The sequence below is a fragment of the Dipodomys merriami genome, unplaced genomic scaffold (assembly GCF_024711535.1).
Source record: "Dipodomys merriami isolate MVZ:Mamm:240054 unplaced genomic scaffold, mDipMer1.0.p SCAF_3, whole genome shotgun sequence".
NCBI lineage: Eukaryota > Metazoa > Chordata > Mammalia > Rodentia > Heteromyidae > Dipodomys > Dipodomys merriami.
In genome coordinates this window covers 87,482,504-87,501,011 of record NW_027204492.1, presented here as the reverse complement: position 1 = coordinate 87,501,011, position 18,508 = coordinate 87,482,504, and the positions used below count along the sequence as shown (strand labels likewise).

The following is an 18,508-nucleotide window of genomic DNA, read 5'->3' as shown; positions in this document are numbered from 1 at the left end:
CACACACACACACACACACACACACACACACACACACAATCCTTTGCCATCTGAGATGGAAGGACACTAGTTTGACATCTACAATGATTGAACATGCCCAGAATCAATTTAGAGGCCCCCTGGATGTTTCTTTCTCTCAGGTTGTCAGGGAGCAAAGGAGGATGGCAGATGAAAAGGCTGAGAAGCCAGACACTAAGGAGAACAAACCTGAAGCCAAGAATGCTGGTTCCAATGGCAAGGTGCAGAAGGCTACCCCTCAGGCTAAAAAGCCCAAGAGGGGAGGTACAACTGAAGCCAAAACCTGGTTCTGGTCCAAGGAATTGGGAGATACTACCAGTTTGTGATGTATTCCAGAAAAGCCAAGTACAAGAATTAATATTTGGCTGCTAAATACAAGGTTAAAAAAAAAAAAGAAAGAGAAGGTTCTTGCGACCGTCACAAAACTAGTTGGTGGTAACAAGGACAGTGGTACCCAAGGGGTTAAGCTTTGAAAAATGCCTAGAAGATGTGCTGTGAAAGCTGTTGAGCCATGGTAAAAAGCACTTCAGTGAGATGTGCAAAGGCTGCAGGCCAGCATCACTCCAGGGACTATCTTCATCATCCTCACTGGGCAACACAGAAGCAAGAGAGCAGTTTTCTTGAAGCAGCTGGGCAGTGGCTTGCTACTTGTGATTGGCCCTTTGTCCCACAATTGTGTTCCTCTGTGTAGAACACACCAGACATTTGTTATGGCCACCTCCACAAAAATTGATAACAGCAAGGTGAAAATCCCCAAACACCTCACTGATGATTACTTCAAGAAGAAGCAGCTGTGGAAGCACAGATACCAGGAAAGTGAGCTCTTCAACATGGAAAAAGAGAAATACCAGGTTACAGAGCAGTACAAGGTTGAGCAGAAAGCTGTGTACTCACAAATTCTACCTAAAATCAAAGATACTCCTCAGCTCCAAGGCCACATGAGATTTTTTTCTTGCTCTAACAAATGGAATTTATCTGCACAAATAGTGTTCTAAACTTACCAAAAGCCTAATTAATTTATACTTTACAAAAAGAAAGGAATAAGAAGCTACTCCTTATACTGGTGGGATAACAACTCTAGGAGAACTTACATGGGATAATACAAGACCTGTGACAGAAAATTGTGGGAATTGGCATAAATATTTCTATTTGTTGGAACAACAAACAATAAAAACAAGGTCAAGGAGAAATGGGGAGATATATCCCTCTAAAAGCTCCTTTTATATATGGATTATGACCGAATGTATTACTTATTGAAAAAATAAAAATAATTGTGCCAGGTGCAGTTGCTTACACCTGTAATCTTAGCTATTCAGGAGGCCAAGTTCTGAGAATCAAGGTTTGAAGCCAGCCTAGCAGACAAGTCCAAGAGAATTATCTCCAATTAACCACCAAAAAGCCAGAAATGAAGGCGTGGCTCAAGTGGTAGAGCACAAGCCTTTAGTGAAAAAGCTAAGCAAGAACATGAGTCCCTGGGTTCAATCTCTAGGTTCCAGCATAAAGGTAAAATAAATAATTGCAATAACAGCAGCAAACAAAATGCTTGGAGCTGCACACACCTAAAGAGTCCCAGGTACTTGGGAAATTAAGGTAGGAGGAACCCGTAGGCCTAGGAGTTCAAGACCAGTCTGTACCACATGATGAGACCCTGTCTCAAAAGAAATAATTTGAAATTAAAAAACATTCAGAAAAGGGCCAAAATATTCAAGACCAAACAATATATTACTAAGGTTCACATACACACTCTAAACCTTCAAAGACTATCTCAACATTTGCAGGATTTCTTTTGTGTTGCTAAGGTTTGTGTTGATATAATTAGGAGGTCGGATTGGTTTTCAGGCCCTTGTTTCTATGGTTACCTTCAGAGCACAAGTGCCTGCAAAAGCCTCTAGTTACATCTTGTCTTTGTGGAGTAGGGTAATTTGCCACAGTGTTTTTTCTCAATTATCCCTCACTTGGCTTTGGATCTTGGATCTCACCACCAGCTCTGAGTTTTTGGCTATTTTCACTCGCTGTTTGTTAGCTTGGGAATTGGGAAGTAGACAGGCCATTCTCTGATACTCCTACTAATCTTCAACATTATGCAGACAAGTGTTCGGCTCTTCCATACAATGCTATTCTTGCCAAAGACAAAGAGTAGATCCTTGCTTTTCTCTATGGCCCTATACTATCCTCAATGGCTTCTACCAATGCCCTCAGTTTTTGTTACTGTTGTTTTCCACAGATGAAGATGTGTAGGGCACTGGGAATTATCTCTGGGCAGAACTGGGCAGTGGTTCCTATTTCCTTACTCCAGCTAGCACATGGGGGAAATCTGCTCAGGATACAACCTCATCTTCCCTTTGAGTACCTGTTGGGAATCCTGGAGAAAAATGCTACAAGGAGGTGAGAACCTAAGGCCTTCAATTTTGGCAATTGATTAGCAACTTCTAGTTTAATCTTCCTGTTTGATTATGAACCATTCAACAGCATCTGCTCCAGGTAAGGAAAGGCTTGGGTCCTATTTCTTCCTGCAGTAGCAATTGTCTCTCACTGATTTGGGGGGTTTGTTGTGTACCTCAATTTTCTCTTTGATTTAAAAAAAGTCATTTGTCCAGCTTTTTCTTGGGTTAAGGATGGGAGGGAGCTCTAATTGCCACATCTTTGCTAAAACCAAGAATCTATTAGTTTCTTAAGTGTGCCTAAAAATAATAAAGACTTTGGTACCTAAAGTGTATGAAAGGTAGCCATTTCCCATAAGGACTGAATATTTCAAATTCCAAAAGATGGTGTCAAGGAAATTGTAATATATTAAGAAACAATTCACTGACAATGCTTGATAAGAAATGTACTCATTATCTTGCCCATGTAATTGTAACCCCTCTGTACAGTATTTTCACAATAAAAAAAGAAACAATTCACTGGAACTTTGTTAATCAGATGTGCATAGCAAGTTTGGAAATCTCTATACTGAGTCAAGGATTCTGATCAGTTTGAAATAACTAATATTCTCCTCACCTGAGTTACTCTAATTCCAATTAAAGACAACTGCCCTCATTAACTTGTATGTTTTTTTACCATTTTAATTTTTTAATTTTTAAATTATTATCTTTAAGTAGTTGTACAAAAGAGTTGCCATTAAGCAAAGCAGTTTATGAATACAATATATTATAACTTATATGTTCTTGCAATACGTACATGCTTTATGTTCAGTTTCTTTTTTATGGTGAAAAAATGGCTCAAACCTGTATCATAACTTGAGCTTATATCTGGTTAGGCCAAGCCTTCCATTCCCACAAGGGAGAATGGGACCATGACTTGAGGTTTACTGCCTTCCTTCGCTGGAAATGCCTCTGACATAGGAAACTTTTAAATGTTGCCTGAATTGCAAAAATTGAAAAAAACATCCCTTTGAAATCAAATAACACTGATTTAAAGGGAATTGTACAGTTTTCCCTGGTACAGTTTCCCTGGCTAAACCCAGTCAACAAGGGCCTGGAGTATCAGAATATCACTGTTAATGTGGCCCTGTGGAAAAGGAATTGTTACAGAAATACCAGTTGGAGTACAAAGATTAATGTGTCCACTAGATTACAATGTTAGTGGTACTATAAAAGGGCCCTTCTTTCTGCCTTATTTACTATCAACACCACCCTCTCTCAATAATACATATGAATTCAAGGAAACTACACTGATATAAAAGGCACATGTAGAAGATTAGAAAGTGAGGGAAAAGGAAAAGCCAAGGCAGCCACCTCTCCCTTCCTTCGCTCCCTTCTTTCCTCTTCTCCCTCTTCTTCCCTCCTTCCCTCGCCCTCTCTCTCTGCCTCACCTTCCCTCCCTCTCCTTTCCTTCTTCTCCTCTGCTCTCTTCTCTTCTTCTCTCCCTTCCTCCTTCCCTCCTTTCTTTTATTCCTTCTCCATTCTCTTTTCCCTCTCTCTTACTTCTCTGGGGCTCCATAGCTGTTGCTCCCACCACACAGTTCTCCATCTGGGTCCCCTGCCTAACTGGAAAACCCCCACCAAGTTCTAGTTTTTACCGGGCAACCATGCTGCTGATTCCAGTAATAAACACCACCTTCTTGTGTCAGCCCAGGGGTGACAGTGGCTTTCTACTGTTATCCATCTGTAGGTATTTTCAACAATTCTCTCTGGCTTCTCAGCTCACCTAACGCCTTAGCTAACAGTTGACACATAATAAATTACCTGCATCTTATCTTCCTGACTGGACTGCGAGAACATCATCTGCCATATCAGACCTCTACCCTGTACAGACTCCCCCCCAAAGAATAAAACTCCCTACAGTATTAACATCTTGTCTGGGTCTCTCTTTGATACCATCATAAACAATCTGCACAACACTGCCTTCAAAAAGAGACAATTCTCTTATTCATACTACTGAAGGGAATCATTCTGGTTCATTCATAGCTACTCTGTTAATGAATGTAATCTTTTCTTTCCCCAGTTCTCTCAGCAGTGAAAATGTACAGCAGCCAACAGACTCCTAGACTAGAAAGAGAGTCAGGATAGGCTTGATTTAAGTGTGTCTGTGTGCACATAAACATGCTTAGCTCCATAAACATACACACCGTCCCTGAAAAATAAATATCAAAGGACAGAGTGTATGTGTAAAAGGGTTACAAATATACAAGATCAAAACTGCTTTATAGAATTAAAGCTTTCACTTCCAGACAAGACGGAAACTGGAACTGAATTTATCCTCATCACTAAAACAACAATGAAAAATACATGAAGTAATTGTTATTAAGACAGCAGACATTGAGCAATGTAGGACAGTGGTTCTTGAAAGATGAGAAAAATGAAGTGAGCCATTTGATTGCGCAGCTTACTACATTGAGTTTTCAGGCCACAAAACAGAGAAAAGAAACTCAGGCAAAGCCCAGCTGGTTTCCTGGATTAAGAAAGATAAGAGGGCTCAGTGGTAGAGCGCTTGCCTTGCATGCATGAGGCCCTGGGTTCAATTCCCCAGCACCACATAAGCAAAAAGAAAAAAAGCCGGAAGTGGTGCTGTGGCTCAAGTGGTAGAGCACTAGCCTTGAGCTGAAGAGCTGAGGGACAGTGCTCAGGCCCAAAGTTCAGGCCCCACCCGGACCCCCCAAAAAAAGAAAAAAAGAAAGAAAGAAAGATGAGAGCCTGTAAGAGTCTAGGCTGGGCGCCAGTGGCTCACGCCTGTAATCCTAGCTACTCAGGAGGCTGAGATCTAAGGATCATGGTTCAAAGCCAGCCCAGGCAGGAATGTCCAAGAAACTCTTATCTCCAGTAAAACCACTCAGAAAACTGGAAGTGGTGCTCTGGCTCAGGTGGTAGAGTGCTAGCCTTGAGCTGAAGAGCTCAGGGACAGCACCCAGCCCCAGAGTTCTAGACCCAGGACCGACCAGAAAAAAAAAAAAGAAAGATGAAAGTCTGCATATAAAGACACCTAAAGTTAAAAACACAGAGCAGCTAGAAGAAGATCTCCACAGACAGAGAATCCTGAAGAACCCTAGTGAGTCTTTTAGGTATGCAGGAAAGATAAGCATATGTATATGACAGAAAAAAAAATAATGTCAAAAAGTTAGAGACAAACACCTATGGCTCATGACTATCATCCTAGCTACTGAGGAGGCTAACATATTCACCTTTGTTCTGGAAGTTACACATATGTATGTATATGTTAGAAATTATGCAACTGTCTCTCAAAGCAAAAAAATGTCCATATTAGTTACAATCATTTTAAAAAATAAAATAAATAAATCTTTATTAAAAAAACTGATTCCAACTACAAACCCAAGAAAGCTGCAAAAACTCAAAAAGTGACCAGCCAGTTGATGAAACATGTTATTCTGCACGAAAAAAAAAATTCTGTAACAGGTCTGATGTTACTGTCTCTAGGAGGGCCTTCTTGCACAACTGATCATTAGTATCTTGATCTGCTGAGACCTTGGCCTGTGGATATTCCCTATACTACTAGGTGATAAGGTTGTCTCGTGTGCTTGGAACAATGAAGGTTGCCAGATTGCTCTGGCGGGATTGTTTTTGCAAATGTGATTTAGTTCAGCAAGAGGTCTGATGTGGTAGAATAGCTGCCTACCTTTCTCAAAAGTCATGGTTCCATCGCCAGGATGGCCAATAGAGAAAGTGGTAGAGAGGGAAGGAGAGAGGAAGGATGGGAGAAAAAGACTCTTCCAGACTCTATTCATTATGCCTTTTTTCCTCCTCCCTATCTTGCTGTTTCCTTTCTCTGTGAGAAGTCAGAGCTATGAGTACAACCATCTCTGAATTCTGTTATCTTTTCACTTCTTGTGTAGGTGGTTTACAGATACCTGCACTTAACAAACATGAGTGCCACTTAAAATCTGAGCCCTTTTCTCTAGCCCCTAATGCCTACTTTATGATCTCCCTTAGAATCCCAGGTAGTGTCATATCCACAGTAGCTATGATTATCTGCATCAGGTCTGCTAAACAGCCCTGGGGTTCACAGTTACATTCCAAGAATGTAAGGCCTGGTATAAAAGTTACAATTAGGTTCAGTAGCAATAAAAATGATACATTTCTCCCTCACAAGTACAGAAGCATGCAATTCATGCCTGGTACAAGAACTCTATTTTGGGGGCTGGGAAGATGGCTCAGTGGTGGAGTGCTTGCCTTGCAATGCATGAGGCCCTGGGTTTGATTCCTCAGCACCACATAAGCAAAAAGAAAAAAGCCAGAAGTGGCACTGTGGCTCAAGTGGTAGAGCGCTAGCCTTGAGCTGAAGAGCTGAGGGATAGTGCCCAGGCCCAGAGTTCAGGTCCCACAACCGAACCCCCCCCCCCAAAAAAAAGAACTTTATTTTGTTGGAGCCTCTAGTGTCATCTGTTTTACTGCATTTCCAGAAGTGTTTTCCATTCCCAAGGTAATCCAGCTCTTCAACCAATATGGCTCCTACAGTTCTAGCTACTATACCTACACTCCCAAGAAATAGATAAAAGGCATGGTAGAAGACAGGCATGCTTCTCCTTTTAAAGAAACATTATACAAACTTTGCATGGCACATTTCTTTCTACCTCTGGCAAGAAACTGACTATACCTACCTGCAAGAGAAACAGGAAATGAGATTGCATTACACAGTAATATGCTGAGCTAAAAATTAAAATAAGGAAAAGGGAAAGGAAAGATGGAGGGTGACTGCAATCTGTTACAGCTACTTAGTTCTCTCAGTACAAAGTAACCTAAGAATCAATCCTTCCGATAACCTGACACAATTTGAAGATAAATGTATCTTTACCTAGCTGGGCATGAGCTGGGGGAGATGCAAAGAGAAATTTTTATTTTTTTTTATTGTGAAAATACTGTACAGAGGAGTTACAATTACATGGACAAGATAAAAAGTACATTTCTTATCAAGCATTGTTGCCTCCTCCTTTGTTTCCCCTTCCTATCCCTTCCCATCTCCCCCTTCCCCCCCCACAAAGTTGTAAAGTTCGTTTTTTGATATAACGACTTGTACATCTCATTGCTGAAATGGGTCCACCTGTGTCCCTATTTAAATGCTTTGTTGCTTTGTATGTCCCTCCCCCACGATATTTCACTGTATTTGATGTTGGTATAATTTGTGGAGGGGAAGAGAAAAAACAAATTGTTTAAATAGGGAAATTTTTAATATAATCCTACACTTAAGTGTAATTAGAAGTTTCTCTCTGTTTCCAAATTCTCAACAAAAAACATGAAAGGGGCCAACAATAAAATAGACTAATCCAGGACATTTACAATCTTAGTACCATGTTAAACAAATTTAACAAAACATAAGGCTTAGCACTGTTCTTCTCCCTGAGAACAGTGTCTCAAAAAATATATGGACTTGGGCGGGGGGGGGGGGGGGGGGGGAGGATAGGAAGAGATGGGAAGGGGAAACAAAGGAGGAGGCTATAATGCTTGATAAGAAATGTACTCATTATCTTGCCCATGTAATTGTAACTCCTCTGTACAGTATTTTCACAAGAAAAAAATTTAAAAAAATAAAAAAAAATCTACAGACTTGAAAAAAAATATATGGACTCTTCATTTTTGAAAAATACCATGTGGAAAGGAATGATAAAGCAAAAGGGCCAAATAGGAAGCTCCAAATTCCCATCCCTCCACAGAAACTTCCAGAAACAAGCACAAACTTTCAGAACCAATTTTGCCTTTGGCTGGAAAAGAGTCAAGAGTTTACAGCAACCAAGTAAATATTGAATCAGGAACAAAGGAAACTAGACAATGATAGAAAAAGCTCTCTAGCATTTTACTTAGCCTTGCTTCCCTCATCCCCAGATCAGCAGCCTACGCGTTCCCAATGAAGCCTAGCATAACAGACCTTATTTACATTTTTTTCTGTTTCTCTGCTTGGGGGAATTCTGCAGAGAAATGGTTTAAAGTGTTCTTCTCTTTCATTCACAGAAGAGAAGCAGAAAGTATTATTTGAAGACCATTTGCAGTAGACAAAAAATAAAAATAGAACATAGTTAACCAGGATAAATGGTACAGCCCATTCAAAGAAAGGAAATTGACAGAAATCATTCTGAGGAGACCAGCATACTACATATATTAGATTAAATCATTTATACCCAGCAAAACATTCTTACTTTCTTTTCTTTTTTGGTGGCACTAGGATATGAACTTAGGTCCTCATGATTGCTGGGCAGGTGTTCAACCACTTGAACTACATCGCTACCTCTACATTAACTATCTTAATTGTGCTTAATGAACTAAAGGAAATCATGGATATAGCCATAAAGAAAAGCAAATCAAGAAAACAATGTATGGACAAAGTGAGAATATCAATATGAGTTACTTTTTTAAAAGGAGCGGGGAGCTGGGTGCCAGTGGCTCATGCCTATAATCCTAGCTACTCAGGAGGCTGAGATCTGAGAATCGCAGTTCAAAGCCAGCCCGGGCAGAAAAGACCATGAGACTCATCTCTAATAAACCACCAGAAAACCAGCCTTGAGCTGAAGAGCGCAGGGACAGCGCCCAGGTCCAGAGTTCATGCCCCACGCCTGACCAAAAAAAAAAAAAAAAAAAGGAAGGGGGACTCAGCACCAGCAGCTCACACCTATAATCCTAAGTATTTGGAAGGATGAGGATAGGGGAATCACAGTTCAAGGGCAGTCCAGGCAAAAAAGCAGTTCACAAGATCCTTTTCCAACCCATAGCTGTGTATAGTCCTATGTACCTGTCATCCCAAACTTTGTGGGAGACTGAGAATGGCCAGGACAGAAGACTCCATGAGACTCCATCTCTGTTGAGGAAAGCCAGACATTGTGGTGCGCACCTGTGATCCCAGTGGTGACAGGAAGTCTAAAAGTAGGCAGATCTTGGCTCAGATGTACTCAGGCGGGAAGTAAGACCCTATTCTAAAAATAACCAGTGAAAAACCAGGGCTGGCAGCATGACTCAGCAGTTTTTCATCAGCCAGGCAACACAAAGTCTTAAGTACAAACCCCAGTACCACCAAAAGCAAAGCAAATAAATTATAAAAAGAAGCATTAGCATTCTGGAGCTGAAAAGTATAACATATGAAAAACTGACTAAAGGGGTACATCAGCATATGCATGAAGACAGGAGAGAAAATAAACTGGAAGACAGGAAATTGAACTTGTGTCTGAAAATCAGAAAGAAAACAGAAAGTAAAAAAGTGAACAGAACCTGACCATTGGTGGCTCATGCCTGTAATCCTAGTTACTCAAGAGACTAAGATCTGGGCTGGGAAATTAGCTGTGTGGTAGAGCGCTTGCCTTGTGTGGATGAGGCCCTGGGTTCGATTCCTCAGCACCACATAAACAGAAAAAGGCCAAGAATGGTGCTGTGGCTCAAGTGGTAGATCACTAGCTTTGAGCAAAAAAGCTCAAGGACAGCACCCAGGCTCTGAGTTCAAGTCACTGAACTGGAACACAAAAAAGTGAACACAGCCTAAGGGACCTGGATGATGTCATGTGGACTAACATACAATTTTGAAATTTCCTGAAGAGTCAGAAAAGCATTTAGAAAGAATACTGAAAGACATAATGGTTGGAAATTTGATGAAATACATGATTCTAAATATCCCACAATGCTCTATAGTCTCCAAGCAGGATAAACTCAAAGGGACTGACACTGAAATATGCTGTGATCAAACTGATCAAAGATAAGATAAATATAGAATCTTGTAAGCAGCAAGAGGAGTGACTTGCCACATCAAAGGACTCTCAGCAGAAATCTTGGAGCTTAGAAGGAATGTGGAATGATATATTTAATGATACTTTTGCCTGAAACGAAAAAATCTGTATCTAGCAAAACTATCCCACAAGAATGCAGAATAATTTCCAGAAAAACAATAGTTAATTACTAGCTGACTTGCCCTATAAGAAATGTTTAGGGATTTCTTCTTATTTGAAGAAATAAAGAACACTGGTTATTGAAAACAGGTAAATGTGAAAATGTTTGTAACTCCATTTTTATTCTGATTAAAAATGCAAATGCAAAAAACTAGTAATTACACAAATATGATAATAGTTCCACATGGAATAAAAATATAAGCCGGGAGCCAGTGGCTCATGCCTGTAATCCTAGCTACTCAGGAGGCTGAGATCTGAGGCTCGTGGTTCAAAGCCAGCCTAGAAAGGAAAGACCGTGAGATTCCTATCTCCAATAAACCACTAGAAAACCAGAAGTGGTGCTGTAGCTCAAGTGGTAGAGTGCTCGCCTTGAGCTGAAGAGCTGAGGGACAATATATATATATATATATATATATATATATATATATATATATATATATATATAATTTTGGAAATAACAGTATAAAGGAACAGGGAAGAGATGTCCAGAGCAGAGTTCATATACTGTTAAGTTTTGGGGTGAATCTTTTCCTGCAGTATGATTGTGCATTAAAGATTACCAAGAACAAGGAAGTCTGCTCCCCCAAAAGGGAGCAAATATTTGCAAATTACATTATCTGACAAGGGATTAATATTTATAATACGTAATCCTTACAACTTAACAAAAGCAAGATGTGAATCCAATAGGACTTTCTTTAAATATAATATGTAGTGGAGATGGGAGGGGAAAACTGGGAGAGATCAAGGGAAGGGGTAATATTGTCCAGAAGGAAATGTATCCTGCCTGATTTATGTAATTGTAACCCCTCTGTATATCACCTTTATAATAATAATAAAAATATAAATATGATATGCAAATGGCAAATAAGCAGAAATGGATGTTCAACGTTATTAAATTTCAAAATCTCTCACAATAATACAAACCCACAAGACATCATTCTCTACTGTTAAGATCGCTCGTGTGTGTGTGTGTGTGTGTGTGTGTGTGTGTGTGTGTGTGTGCGCGCGCGCATGCACGCGCACGCCAGTGCTGGGGTTTGAATTTGGGCCTGAGCAATGTCCATTAGCTTTTCTGCTCACAGCTGATGTTCTACCACTTGAACCACACCTCCAGTCTGCCATTTTTCTGGTTGTTTGGAAGTAGAAGACTCAAGGACTTTTCTACCTGGGCTGGCTTCAAATTGTGATCCTCTAGGTCTCAGGCTCTTGAGTAGCTAGGATTACATGTTTAAGCCACTGGCATCAGTCTAGACCTGCTGTTTTTTTGTGCCAGTCCTGGGGTTTTAATTCAGGGCCTGGGTGTCATCCCTAAACTTTTTTGGTCAAGGCTAGCACTCTACCACTTGATCCACAGCTCCACTTCTGGGTTTTGAGTGGTGAATTGGAGATAAAAGTCTCACTGACGTTCTTGTCTGAGCTGGCTTCAAACCTTCAATCGTCAGATATCAGCTTCCTAAGTAGCTACAATTATAGGGGTGAGTCACTGGTGCCTGGCTTAACTCTACTTTCTGAATGTAATATCTGAAGTGTTGGACAAGCTGTGAAGACACTGGAATCCCTGTTCCTTGCACTGGGAATAAAGTACAATGATTGCTTTGGAAAACAGTTTGCTAGTTCCTCACATAGCCAGGGGTGGTGGTATGGTATGTAATCCAAACTACTTGGGAGGTAAAGATAGGAAGATGGAGAGTTTGAGGCCAGCCTGGACAAAGTTGACAAGACCCTACCTCTAAAACACAATATTAAAATATTAATAAATAAATATAAAATTTTATAACATGAATGTAAAAGGAGAACTGTTGGAAAGAAACAAAGAGAAGGCAGTAAAAGGAGGTGAGCAGGAGAGTAATATGATCAAAGTACATAATACCAATGTTTGAACACAATGAAACCCATTAAAAATTGTGTAAGAGCCAAGTGCCAGTGGCTCAGTCCTGTAATCCTAGCTATTCAGGAGGTTGAGATCTAAGGATCATAATTCAAAGCCAGTGGGGCAGAAAAGTCTGAAAGAATCTTATCTCCATTTAACCAGAAAATGTCAAAAGTGAACCTGTGGCTCAAGTGGTAGAGCACCAGTAGTGACTGAAAAGAGAGATGCCCTGAATTTCAAGCCCTAGTTCCAGCACATACACATGTGCATGCACACATGCACGCATGTAAGCACACACATATACAAGAAAGAGGGAGAGGGAGAAGAGATTGTTAAGAACAATACAGAGGTATATAAAATCAAACTATGTTATATGCCTGCATAGAAATATCACAATGTAATCTTTCTGGGGGTTGGGGTGTGTCTCAAGTGGGAGAGCACTTGCCCAACATGCTTGAGGTCCTGGGTTCAATTCCCAGCATAGAAAAATGAAAACTACCAAAGAATTACTATTACCCAGAAATTCAATTCCTAGGTATATTCCTTTTTTTTTTTTTTCGTCGTGGGGCCTAAACTCTGGGTCTGGGCACTCTCCCTCAGCTCTACCACTTGACCTACAGTACCACTTCTGGCTTTTTCTTTTTTTCTTTTTTTCTTTCTTTTTTTTTTTTTTTTTTTTTTGCAATAGGAATCAGATAATTTGCTAGAATTTATTTTTTTTTATTTTATTTGTGAACATACTGTACAGAGGGGTTACAATTACATGGGCAGGATAATGCGTACATTTCTTACCAAGCATTGCAGCCTCCTCCTTTGTTTACCCTTCACCTCCCTTCCCAGCCTCCCCCCACCCAATCCTTCCCCCCCCCCACCGACATTGTAAAGCTCGTTTTTGACATGACAATTTGTACTTCTCATTGTTGCAACAGGTCCACCTGAATCCTTAAACGACTTGTTTGTCCCCATCTCCTCCACATGTTATACTGACATCAAATATAGTGAAAGCGGGGGTTACACTGTGGGGGAGGGACATACAAACCAACAAAGAAATAATCTTATAAATGCATTAGAAACACATGCATGAAAGAAAAAAAACATTAAAATACATCTCTAAGGGTTCATTTTCCTAACATCACATTATCTGACCTTTTCCGCTTGACTCATACATATACTAGATATTGCAAATAAGGGAAACCATGGGACCTGTGTTTCTTTGGGCCTGGCTTACTTAACTTAATATAATTTTTTCCAAGTTTTTCCATTTCCTAACAAATGGGGCAATGTCATTCTTTCTGATGGAGGCATAGAATTCCATTGTGTATATATACCACATTTTCTTGATCCATTAATCTACTGAAGGGCATCTGGGTTGGTTCCATATCTTAGCTATGGTAAATAATGCTGCAATAAACATAGTTGTGCTGGTAGCTTTAGTGTGGTCTTGTTTGTACATTTGGGTAAATGCCCAAAAGTGGGATTGCTGGGTCATAGGGGAGCTCTATGTGAAGTCTTTTGAGGAACCTCCATACTGCTTTCCATAGTGGTTGAACAAGTTTACATTCCCACCAACAATGAAGTAAGGTTCCCTTCTGTCCACATCCCCTCCAGCATCTGTTGTTGTTAGAGTACTTGATTTTTGCCATTCTAACTGGAGTGAGGTTGTATCTCAATGTTGTTTTGATTTGCATTTCTTTTATGGCTAGGGATGTTGAGCATTTCTTCATGTGTCTATTGGCCATCCTTCTTTCTTCTTCAGAGAAGTTTCTCTTTAAGTCTTTAGCCAACCTCATTCTTCAAGGAAATAGAAGAGGCAATCCAAAAATTCATATGGAACAACAAAAGACCCCGAATAGCAAAAACGCTCCTTAACGGAAAGAACACTGCTGGAGGAATATCAATACCAAATTTCAAACTCTACTATAAAGCCATAGTAATCAAAACAGCTTGGTATTGGCATAAGAACAGACCTCAGGACCAATGGAATAGAATTGAAAACCCAGAAATGAACCTACAGACCTATAGCCATCTAATCTTCGATAAGGGAGCTAAAACAATAGAATGGAAGAAAGACAGCCTCTTCAGTAAATGGTGCTAGCAAAATTGGTTAACTACATGTAGAAAACTAAAGCTAGATCCTTATATATCACCCTGCATCAGAATCAACTCCAAATGGATCAAAGACCTCAAAGTCAAAGCAGACACTCTGAAAACATTACAGGATGGAATAGGAGAATCCCTAGGTCTCCTTGGCTCAGGCCGAAATTTTTTGAATAGAGACCCAGAAACACAACAAATCAAAGAAAGGTTGGACAAATGGGATTGCATAAAGTTGCAGAGCTTCTGCATGGCAAAGGACATAGCTAGCAAGATCAGTAGAAAGCCCAAGGATTGGGAGAAGATCTTTACTAGCCATACATCGGACAAGGGTCTCATATCTAAAATATACTTGGAACTCAAAAAATTAAATCCCCCAACAACAAATCCTCAAAGAAACAACTGCCCACTTCTGGATTTTTCTGCTTATGTAGCATGAGGAATTGAACCCAGGGCCTCATGCATGCAAGGCAAGCACTCTACCACTGAGCCACCTTCCCAGCCCCCTAGGTATATTCTTAAAAGAAATAAAAACAGAGGCTCAAAACAGATACTTGTTTGTGAATGTTCTTAACAGCAAAATTTGTACAGTCCAAGTACCCATCAGGTGATGGAATATTATTCAGCCATAGAAATGGTTGATGTTAGTTGGGGAACAGTGGCTCATGCCTGTAATCCTTAGCTACGCAGGAGGCTGAGATCTGAGGATCACAGTTCAAAGCCAGCCTGGTCAGGAAAGACCATGAGATTTATCTCCAATGAACTACTCCAAAAAAGCCAAAAGTGGTGTTGTGGCTCATGTGGTAGAACACAAAGAGGCTTAGGGACAGTGCCTGAGTTCAAGCCCCAGGATTGGCAAAAAAAAAAAAAAAAGAGGAAGAAGAAGAGTTGGAGGAGGAGGAATAGGAGGAGGAGGAGGAGGAGGAGGAGGAGGAGGAGGAGGAGGAGGAGGAGGAGGAGGAGGAGGAGGAGGAGGAGGAGGAAGAGGAGGAGGGCGAAAAAAATGGTTGGTGTTTATATACATGTTGCATGATAGGAAGCATTCTTGAAAACACTATGCTACGTGAAATCAACAGGACAAACATTACAAGAATCTATTCCATGAAGTCCCTAAACAAGGAATGTTTTTTTTTTTTTGGGGGGGGGGTCCTGTCATGGGGCCTGAACTCTGGGCCTGGGCGCTGTCCCTCAGCTCTTCAGCTCAAGGCTAGCGCTCTACCACTTGAGCCATAGCGCGACTTCCGGCTTTTTTCTTTTTGCTTATGTGGTGCTAGGGAATCAAACCCAGGGCCTCAGGCATGCAAGGCAAGTGCTCTACCACTGAGCCACCTTCCCAGCCCCACAAGGAATGTTTATAAAGAGCATATCAGAGGCTATCAGGGGCTGGAGGAAGAGGAAAGGGGAAGTTATTGCTTAAATATACATATTTTCTATTTGGGGTGGCAAGAAAATTTCAGGAATGGATAATGGTAACAGTTACTATACTATGACTTTGTGAATGTCACATTTGTTATTAACTATCATAGTTAAAATGGTTCAAATGGTAATTTTAAGATTGTGTGTGCATGTGTATACTGTGTATCTACCAAACAGAAAATCTACATATCCAGGCTCACATTATATGTATGTTATAAAAGCTCATGATGAGATGCTTGCTTGCATGTGTGTCCATCTTTTCTTTCTTTCTCTCTCATCTTTCCTTTTTCTTCCTTCCTTCCTTCCTCCTTACCTCCCTCTCCCACCTTCCCTCCATTCCTTAATAGATCCTCACTGCACAACTTCAAACAGGTGACCCAGAACAAACAAGGTACTTGACTTATGATCCAGTTTCTTCAACTAATAAAATGGAATCTATACTATGGTCTTCACACCTTTGATATGAAGGTTGAGTAACTTGGTGTATGGAAAACACTGACAAGATACTTGGCTATTCTAGCAGGTGCCTAGTAAACAGTTGCTAATTTTCTTACTGTTATTTTACAACAAAAATAATAAAGATCAGGCATAGTGCATACATCCGTAATCCCAACACATGGAAGCAGGAGGATCATGAATTCCAGGCCAGTTTGGGATGCATATCAAGACTCTGTCTCAAAAAATATATACAGGCCAGGCATGGTGGCTCACACTTGTAATCTCAGCTACTTAGAAGGCAGAGATTGGAATATTACAATATTACACAAAGGCCAACCCAAGCAAAAGGAGAAATAGCAAATACAGTGCAATAGCATAATAGCAAATGGTATAACTAGGATGATTATGGTTCAGGCTGGCCTAGGCAAAAACACTAGATAGATCCTATCCCCAAAATAAAGGGGGAAAAAAGGGTTGGTGGCTTGATTCAAGTGTTCAAAAGCACCTGCCTAGCAAGTAGGAAATCCTGAATTCAAACCCCAGTGCTGCCAAAAACAGCCCCCCTCCACAGTAAGTGTATTTGACGGTTATGTTAAATATTTAATGTTGTTATTGTCATTCAAATTTTCTGAAACTTGAAGGCAACCAAGATATCCTTCAGTAGGTTGATTGCTAACTGTGATATTCACATCATGGGCTAGTATGAGTTATGAAGCCATGAAAAGCCGTAAGAAAGCTTAAATACATATTACTAAGTGAAAGAACTCAAACATATATATATATGTATATATATGTATATATATATATATACATATATATATATATATATATATATATATATATATATATATATATATATATATATATATATATACACACACATACATTATATGACTTCAACTAAATGACACTCTGGGAAAGCCCAAACCATGAAGACAGTAAAAAGATGAGTAGTTGCCTGGAGGTGGGGGATGGGAGAAGCAAGGCTGAAAGGCAGAAACACTGAGGATTTTCAGTGTAGCAAAAGTACTTTGTATCATACAATAATGACAGATACTTTATCCAAGTGTATAGGATGCACAACACTAACAATGAATCCTAAAGGAAAGAATGTATCAGGTCACACTGATACTGCTGGTCTTGGGACCAGCAGCTTTGAGTAACACTAGTTAAAGTTGCTAGGGAAACAATGTCACAAACTCAAGGAAAATATTCTCTTCCAAGTGGACAAGACACACACACACACACACACACACACACACACACACACACACACACAAACCCACATGCAAATCCTACCACCACTTCTCTTTTCTGAAATACATATGACAACAAGTACTCATCAAATACTGCAACAGAGAGTGGTTGGCTGCTTTCCAAATAGGTTTTTCTTCCTCCAGCTCGAGTATATTCCCCTGGCTCCCTTCCAGTTAGATCTGGCCCCATGAGCAAGTTCTATCCAATGGAAGTGGGCAAAGAAATGAGTGATATTTCCATGTTTAGCACATGTATCTTCCCCATAACACCCTCTTTTCCTTCCCCATTTATCTGCTAGAGCTGGGAGAATCTGAGGATTAGTTCCATGGAATGGGAAAGCCAGAGACAGAAGGCACCTGGTCCCTGAATTATAGTGTAGATAACCACCTTGTACTATTACATCTTGAGCCAGCCATTGGTGGCTCATGCCTGTAATCCTAGCTACACAGGAGGCTGAGATCTGAGGACTGAGATTCAAAGTCAGCCTGAGCAGGAAAGTCTGTGAAACTCATGAGGTTAAAAACTAGAGGTTCGGTGTTTGAAGTCAACCTGGTCAGAAAAGTCCTTAAGATTCCATCTCCAATTAACCAGTATAAAGCAAGGCTTAGAGGTATGGCTCAAGTGAGATAAATGAGAACATGAGGCCCTAAATTCAAGCTTTAAAAAATGAATTTCTCTTACGTTAGGTCACAGAAAACTAGGATTGATATGTTTTAACAATTAACATTAATCTAGTACTAACACAATATCCATACTGATTAAAAGCGAAGTAGCATACTTTAGAAAAAGAAGAAAACTCTCTAACCATATTATCTCTCGAAAGTATAACATAGGCAATTTTCTTTTATTTTTACCTAATTTTTTTATTTTTTTTAATTTCCATTTTTTATTGTGAAAATACTGTACAGAGGGGTTACAATTACATGGGCAAGATAATGAGAACATTTCTTTTTTTTGGGGGGGGGGGAGTCCAGTCGTGGGGCCTGAACTCTGGGCCTGGGCGCTATCCCTCAGCTCTTCAGCTCAAGGCTAGCGCTCTACCACTTGAGTCACAGCACCACTTCCGGGATTTTTCTTTTTTGCTTATGTGGTGCTGAGGAATC

At 40.2% G+C, this 18,508-nt stretch overlaps 1 protein-coding gene and 1 pseudogene across 1 annotated transcript in view; one reads left to right on the top strand and one right to left on the bottom strand.

The window, feature by feature from the left end:
• The window catches only part of Slc9a7 (solute carrier family 9 member A7), a 170,686-nt gene that overhangs the window by 139,271 nt on the left and 12,907 nt on the right, over positions 1-18,508 (bottom strand). The gene's annotated exons all lie outside the window — the stretch shown is intronic.
• On the top strand, positions 162-1,005 carry LOC138839634 (large ribosomal subunit protein eL6 pseudogene; annotated as a pseudogene).